The sequence below is a fragment of the Neoarius graeffei genome, chromosome 28 (genome assembly GCF_027579695.1).
Source record: "Neoarius graeffei isolate fNeoGra1 chromosome 28, fNeoGra1.pri, whole genome shotgun sequence".
Taxonomy (NCBI): Eukaryota; Metazoa; Chordata; class Actinopteri; order Siluriformes; family Ariidae; genus Neoarius; species Neoarius graeffei.
Window position 1 is genome coordinate 17,957,380 of NC_083596.1, and position 8,265 is coordinate 17,965,644.

The window sequence follows — 8,265 nt, forward strand, 5'->3', positions numbered from 1 at the left end:
TTGTTTTTTTTTTCTCTATAAATCTTTCAGAAAACATCATACAGTTGAGAAAATATGGCCAAATCCAGGTGCAATATTTCTCTAAGCTACATATTAAAAAGAATACGTATACAGGAAGACGTTAATTAGCAGTCAAATCTAGGAAGGCGCCTTCTGAAAAATTGACATCAGCATAAACCCCACTATGATTTGAGTTCAAGGCACAGAGCTTAACGGAAATCCTGATCATGTTTAGATACACGCGTGAAGGGGCACAGAGCACAGGGAGGTTCAAACAAACACCTTTTCAAGAATTTAAACCAGAACTTGAGCCGTAATTGTGCGCACGCATATCAGTATTGTAATCCACACGATGTACATAAACAAACACGCATGTCTGTACGTAAACATCATGTGTGTGTTTTATATATGTGTAAGCTTAATGATCTGGTGTACACTGGAAAAAGATATTTTGATATTTTGCCACTCATTCATGTTGTTCGCCTTGTCATGAATCTAATCGAGGATAATAAACATTTTAAAATAACGGACTGGGATATACTTTTTTTTTTTTTTTTCATGCCTGCCTGAAGTTTTTGAAGCGTATGATTAGTTTTGTCACAGTTGGTTAGGTTCCCTGGCGGTACGGTGGTGTAGGTGGTTACCACTGTCGCCCTCACAGAAAGAAGGTCCCTGGGTTCGAGGGCCTTTCCGTGTGGAGTTTGCATGTCGTCTGCGTGGGTTTACAAAGACATGTAGGTTAAGTTAATTGGTGAGCTCTACAATTGACCTGGCGACTTTGTCCAGGGTCTGTGAACCCCGCCTCCTCGGCCATAGTCAGCTGGGATAGGCTCCAGCTTGCTGCGACCCTGTAGAACAGGATAAGCGGCTACAGATAATGGATGGATGGTTAGTTCCTGTTATCACGTTATTAACTTCATGAGAGAGAAGTTAATAAAGAAAGACAATGCAGCTTGTTACCCAAGATACATCTCCAAATCAGAAAAAGTTGGGATGATCTCTTTTGAAACTGAACTTACACCCGAAAATAATCTTTGAGCTGTATCGCGCTTGAAATAATACAACAGCACATTATTTATTTGATGTTTTACCTCGTGAATTTTTATTAAAACAAACATTTATTCCAATTTTGATTCATTTCAAAACAGGTCGTGACGCTAAAACATTTACCACTGTATATTGTTGCCATTTCCTTCTCACAACACTTGGGCCCTGTCCACACGGCAACGGATTCAGGTGAATCTGATAAAATTGTTTATCGTTTCGGCCTGGCGTCCACACGGCACCGGCGTTTTGGGTGCCCCAAAACGAAATCTTTTGAGAACGGGTTCCAGAGTGAAAAAATCTGGCAACGGCGGCCATTGCGTAGTCGTCTGGATGAGTAGAACGGATTTGTTTACGATGACGTCACAACCAACATGACTAAATAAATATATTACGTTCATTATGTCGTCTTCTTAAATCAAAATAATTAATTTTTCTTTTGTTTCAGACATGTAAAAGCTTTTTTACCTTTACCTGACATGTTTCGACGGTGTAACCTTCCGTCTTCATCAGAGGGTCACCCGGATGTTGGTGTGTGACGTGCCTTTATAATCAGCTGATGTTATGGAGGCGTGACCTCCCTGTCAATATTGACAGGTCGGTCACACCTCCCGCTGTCAGTGTTGCCCCCTCAGGACGGCGCTCCAGGTGTGAGGAGAGCATGTACGCCCCCCTCATCCCTGTTTATTGTTCTTGGGCTACGCTTTTCTGATTTCTATTGACTCCTTGATCCAACGGTGGTATCTGTTGTTCTCTTGCTGTATGATCTGGATCAAGGAGTCAATAGAAATCAGAGAAGCGTAGCCCAAGAACAATAAACAGGGATGAGGGGGCGTACATGCTCTCCCACACCTGGAGCGCCGTCCTGAGGGGGGCAACACTGACAGCGGGAGGCGTGACCAACCTGTCAATATTGACAGGGAGGTCACGCCTCCTACTAACATCAGCTGATTATAAAGGCATCGTCACACACCAACATCCGGGTGACCCTCTGATGAAGACGGAAGTTACACCGTCGAAACATGTCAGGTAAAGGTAAAAAGCTCTTTTACATGTCTGAAAACAAAAGAAAAATTAATTATTTTGAACCACATGACTGTCAGTGCTTCATGCCGGGTAGAAGTGTAACGAACTCGATGCGAGTTGTCAACAAAATCCTATAACTTGGTTCATGAAATGCGCTTACAAAATATTTTCACTGTGAATATTTATTGTGTAATGGTGCAGAGAGAGAGAATAGCCCCTTAGGGCAGAGTCTTTAGTCCAAACACTGCCGAAGCAGTACCAAACGCGCACCGCCCTGTGCACTTTCCAAAAACAATCCCGCCAGCAAACATAGGAAAAAGAAACGGAGCGATCTCACCTCTTCAGATGTTGGTTTAAGTCCGACAATACATTCCTCAAAAAGGGCGTAGAAGAACCAAAGTAATCCATCAATGTGTAGCATTCAATTTATTTCGGACCATTAAAGAATTCTGGAGCGATATCAGAATGTTGGCGTACCGGCTTCCATCTACCCCCGTTCATTCCTCTCTCTCTCCATCTACCCCCTTTCATTCCTCTTTCTGCGTCTTTCGTTTTACGCTACTGATTAATAATCAAAACTTTATGTGGCTAATGCTACAGAAGAAGGGGTTTATGCGCATGCGTCTACTTCCATTGTTCTGGTGTCTCCGATGGGACCGTCTTACAGCGCACGTAGTGGTGTGGCATGTGTATTGCATCGTTTTCAGCAAGCGTTGCGTTGCCATATGGACCTGAAATTTTACTGATCCGTTGCCCATGTGGACGCGATATTTAAAAAAAAAAATCTCGTCGCCGTTGTCGTGTGGATGTAGCCTTAGATGTTTAGTGACTGAAGACACCAAGTAATGAAGCGTTTCAGGTGTTATTTTGTCCCGTTCATCCTGCAAACAGGTCTTGAGGTGTGCAAAAGTTCAGGGTCATTGTTGTCGTAGTTTGTTTCAAAATTCTCCACGCGTTCTCTATTGGGGACAGACGGGACAGGCACCCTCTTCTTCAGCCATGCCTTTGTAATGTGTGCAGAATGTGGTTTTGGATTTATCTTGAAGGCAGCATATCTTGCTCCAAAATCTCAGTGTACTTTTCTGCGTTAACGCTGCCATCACAGAAGTGCAAGTTATCTTTGCCAAGGGCACTGGCACAACCTTGTACCGTGACCAGACCCTGGCTTTTGGACTTGTTCCTGGTAACAGTCTGGATGGTACTTTTCATGTTTAGGCCGGAGCACATGGTGTCCATTTCTTACAAAAAAGACGACTGGAATACCGATTTGTCAGACCACAATACACGTTTCCATTGTGTGATGGTCCATCCAAGATGCTTCCGAGCCCAGAGAAGTCGACGGCGCTTCAGGGCACAACATGAGGCTTCCTTTCTGCGCAGTCAAGTTTTTAACTGGCATTTATGGATGCAAGTCTGTATTTTTAGTGCTTGACAAAGATTTGCCAAAGTAATCCTGAGCCCATGTGGTTATATCGGCTATAGATGAATGACGGTTCTTGATACAGTGCCGTCTGAGAGAATCACGGTGTTCAGATTAGGCTTGAGCCCTTTGCCCTTTACACACTGAAATTCCTCCAGATTCCTTGAATTCTTTAATGATGAACCATATTGGTTCAACCATAGTGGTTGAAATATCCAAATCCCTTCAGATCTTTCTTTGAGGAACATTGTTCTTAAAACATTTCAATAATTTTCTCACGCGTTTGTTGACAAACTGGAGATCCTCGGCCCATCTTTGCTCCTCGAAGACTAGGTCTTTCCTGGATACTGATTTTGTACCAAATCATGATTACAATCACATCATTATTTAATTGTTTTACCTCATTACTAGCCCTAAATTGCCCTCGTCCCAACTTTTTTTTGGAATGTGTTGCAGGCCTGAAATGCAGGAATGGATGTATATTAACAAATGAAATGAAGTTGACGAGAAAAAAAAACAAAATATCTTGGGTTCTTTCTGTCTCCAACGAAATACAAGTCGGAGTAAATTTAGAAATCACTGCTTTCTTCTTTTATTTGCATTATCCATGTTTCTAGTTCAAGTTCAAAGTGTTTTTTGTCATATGCACGGTTAGGACATGTCCTCTTGCACAATGAAATTCTTAGTTTGCTGTCCACCATGAATGCCAATTATAAATAAATAGGCGGAAGAAATAATACAAAGTAAAGGTGATATAGTGCAAAATAAAAGCAAAAAACACCCAGTATAGTACAAAATAAAGGTAAATGTAGTGTAATACAAAAATAAGGCAATGATCGGACGTAGCGGCAAAAGGGCAGTAATGTGCAAACAGATGTAAACCGTCAAGGACGGTTTACAAGGAGGTAGTCCATGGTTATAGACTCCTGTCAGCTGTTCAGGAGTCTGATGGCGGTGGGAAAGAGAGCTCTTTAGTCTGACAGTTTTACATTTCACACTTCTGTACCTCCGGCCTGAGGGTAGAAGTGTGAACAGTCCGTGCTGGGGGTGGGTGGGGTCCTTGAGGATGGAGGCAGCTCTCCTGTGGACTCTGCGTTGGTAGATGCTCTGCAGAGAGGGCAGTGGAGTTCTGGTGATCCTCTTAGCAGCCTTCACCACCCTCTGCAGGCGTTTTGCGGTCCATAGCTGTAGTGCTGCTGTACCACACAGTGATGCAGTTGGTCAGGTTGCTCTCAATCACGCAGCTGTAGAAGTTGCTGAGGATCTTGGGCGACATATCAAACGTCCTCAGCCTCCTCAGAAAGTACAGTCGCTGTCGAGCCTTCCTAACCAGCTGTGTGGTGTTAGGTGTCCACGTGAGGTCCTCACTGATGTGAACACCCAGGTATTTGAAGCTGCTCACCCTCTCCACCTCAAGCTCCCGGGTGAACAGTGGCCGATGACGTCTCTTCTCCTTCGTCTTGTCCGTGTTGTCCTCACGCCATGACACCAGACTGGCCACCTCCCTCCTGTAGGCCGCTTCATCTCCGCCAGTGATGCGTCCTATCACTGCGGTGTCGTCCGCGTACTTCAGGATGATGTCCTTGTGGGAGGTGAGACAGTCGTGGGTGAACAGGGTGTAGAGGATGGGGCTGAGGATGCATCCCTGTGGGGTGCCAATGTTTGTGATGATGCTGATTGAAGTCCTATTACCAATCCTGGGGCCTGCCAGTCAGGAAGTCGAGGAGCCAGTGACAGAGGGTGGGGTGCATACCAAGTGTGGACAGTTTATGGGCGAGTTATCCATAAACTCGCCCATAAACTCATCCATAGAGTTTATGAGTGAGCTCTACATTCAATAAAAACTTTTTTTTTTTTTTAATATTTTATTATTGGTCTTCGAAGACATGGAGTGTTCACCATACAAGTCGTTGTAAGGTCTGTGAGCTGTTACTATGGCAACAATAACGTATTCGTAGTAACCTATAAACCATGTTACAGCCAGAACTACTGTCTGAGCTGTGCTGTTCTTCAGAAACAACACACACACCTTCTGACCAATCAGAATTGAGTATTCAACAGTACTGTAGTATAACATGCTTTTATGAATATGATTTTATATAATTGCTGGAAACCCTGTGAACTTGGTTCCAAGCTCATTTACTAACAAACTAACAGCAACTTTGTTTTTCCTACATGACTATAGAAAGTAGGGGCGGCACGGTGGTGTAGTGGTTAGCACTGTCGCCTCACAGCAAGAAGGTCCTGGGTTCGAGCCCAGTGGCCAGCGAGGGCCTTTCTGTGTGGAGTTTATATGTTCTAATGGATGGGCTTTAGAAAGTCTAATCAAATACATGTGCGTGACAGTCTGGAATATCCTTCACATGAACCGAACTATACCTCTCTATTAAATGATTCGCAGAAGTAAAGCTCTAGCACTTCTCACTTTGGTTATCAGCTTCATTCATAGCTTCAGCACGTGGGGTAAAAGTCACTCATGGAATTAAAACCTGTTGTCTCCTCACGCCATTTTGATTAAACATGCATTTTGGACTGTCTTCCAAAAGTATATTTGATGATCCAAATAATGCACTGCAGGATATTTAACAGGTATTCCACGAAATCGAATCGTACATGAGCTGATAGCCGACAAGGCGCATAGCACAGAGTCGGCTATAATCCATGTACGACGAGATTGAGTGGAATAACTGTTTTGTTCTCTCCACATTCACTGGATTTTGAGAAACGGAGCATTTTTTAAATTTTTATTTTTAGCAAATTTTGATAAATAAAAACGTTATGCAAAACCTCCGACAAAATCATTTCTGCTTAGAATGTAAACAAACCGGAGAAATGACAGTAGCAATTTGTGAAAAATGCAATAATAATTCTTGAAAAGTAAAAAAGGATATGTTCTTACCATCAAATACTTTTATTCCATATTTTATTGCTTTTTTTTTTTATTTTTGGGGGGTTTTGTTGTCAAGTAGAGTTTTTATTTCGTCCTCGGTTGGTTCAGCAACACGCTCCGCCATTTTGTTTTCCTCTACTCACAGTATATGAGCTGATAGCCTAGTAGCCAATCAGAGCGCGCGATTGCTCATATCCAGTGAATGTGGATAGAATAAAAAAGGAATGTATTAGTCTCATGCTCGATTCACTATGACATAGCCATCCAATAACTTGATCTAATCATGAGATTTGATCTCGCCCTTTAGCGAGACGTTTTATCTTTAAGCAGACTCGCTGCATTTATAGAGTGACCAGACGTCCCGGTTTTACCGGGACAGTCCCGATTTGGGGTTGTGTGTCCCGAGTCCCGACAAAAGTCTGTCGGGATACGGATATGTCCCGGTTTTCGCCACTTGCAACGTTTGCGACTGAGCAGCGTGGGAATCATGAGCGGAGAAATGTCTGCATTTACTATTTTGATGAATTGACAGGAATCGCAAACTTTTTCCTGGTTACTGCCCCCTGGCTCTGTGGCATGGGTGTTTATTTAGCCACATTATTCCAGACAACAGAACGTGCTGCCATGCAACAATAAAATAAACATTAACTGGCGCGAATGTTCTTTGTCTAGCAGCAGTAATGCCGCAGCAATTATGCCGAAAAGAAAATGTACCTTTTCCAAAGATTTACAGGGCCCCTACCCCTTCCTCCGAGAGGTGCAGAACAATGCGCACGAAGCCTACTGCACACACTGTAAGTAAATATACGTAGGCTAATGCATTTTGTTTAGGGTGGGTGGATTGACAGTCGCCTTAGCTTTGTTCCTGTGCTTCGTTCTTGTACTGAGTTGGGTAGCCTATGTTGCAAATGCTGTGCGCTCCTGTGGGGGCTTTCCTCGGGCTGTCGCCCCTCTCCTCCTTTATTGCTGTTTTGTTTGAGTGTATATTCTCAAATCACTTGTCTCTTTTTTTGTTTCTGTTTAACATACCAACCATTCTGACAGTTTGGCCATATTGCTGTGTTGAACAGCTTGTTGCACCTTCCATTAAAGTGTTCACTTTTGTACACATCATCTTGCTTTATTCATTCAGTTGTGGGGAATGGTTAGTAAGGTTGATTCTGACCTAGGCTATGTTGAGGTCACATATCTACTTTTTAAGTTCATGCTATAGTGCATACAATTTTAGAGATATAGCCTACATGTGCATATGCATTCTTCTTGGTGTTCTCACAAACAGGTGAAATAAATCAGTTTAAATTTGGCTTATGGACATAGCCTGGCCTATTCTCAGCCATTACAAAATCTGTTGTCTGACCATAATTTAACTGATCTGTATACCACTATGCTACTAGATAACAAAATGCCTGTTTGTTTTATTTCATGTGAGATGTTGATAAATGTGAGCTTCAACAAAATGATAAGAGCACCTCTCTGAGTGTCACGTTTACGTAAAAAAAAGGTGTGCGTGCACGAGCATGGTCACGTGCAAAAGTGTCCCGGTTCCAGACTAGGGAAATCTGGTCACCCTATGCATTTACCATTCTGTTTTGCTCAAAGACGCATTTGCAGAATGACATTTGATGGTGGGCGGCATGGTGGTGTAGTGGTTAGCGCTGTCGCCTCACAACAAGAAGGTCCGGGTTCGAGCCCCGTGGCCGGCGAGGGCCTTTCTGTGCGGAGTTTGCATGTTCTCCCTGTGTCCGCGTGGGTTTCCTCCGGGTGCTCCGGTTTCCCCCACAGTCCAAAGACATGCAGGTTAGGTTAACTGGTGACTCTAAATTGACCGTAGGTGTGAATGTGAGTGTGAATGGTTGTCTGTGTCTATGTGTCAGCCCTGTGATGA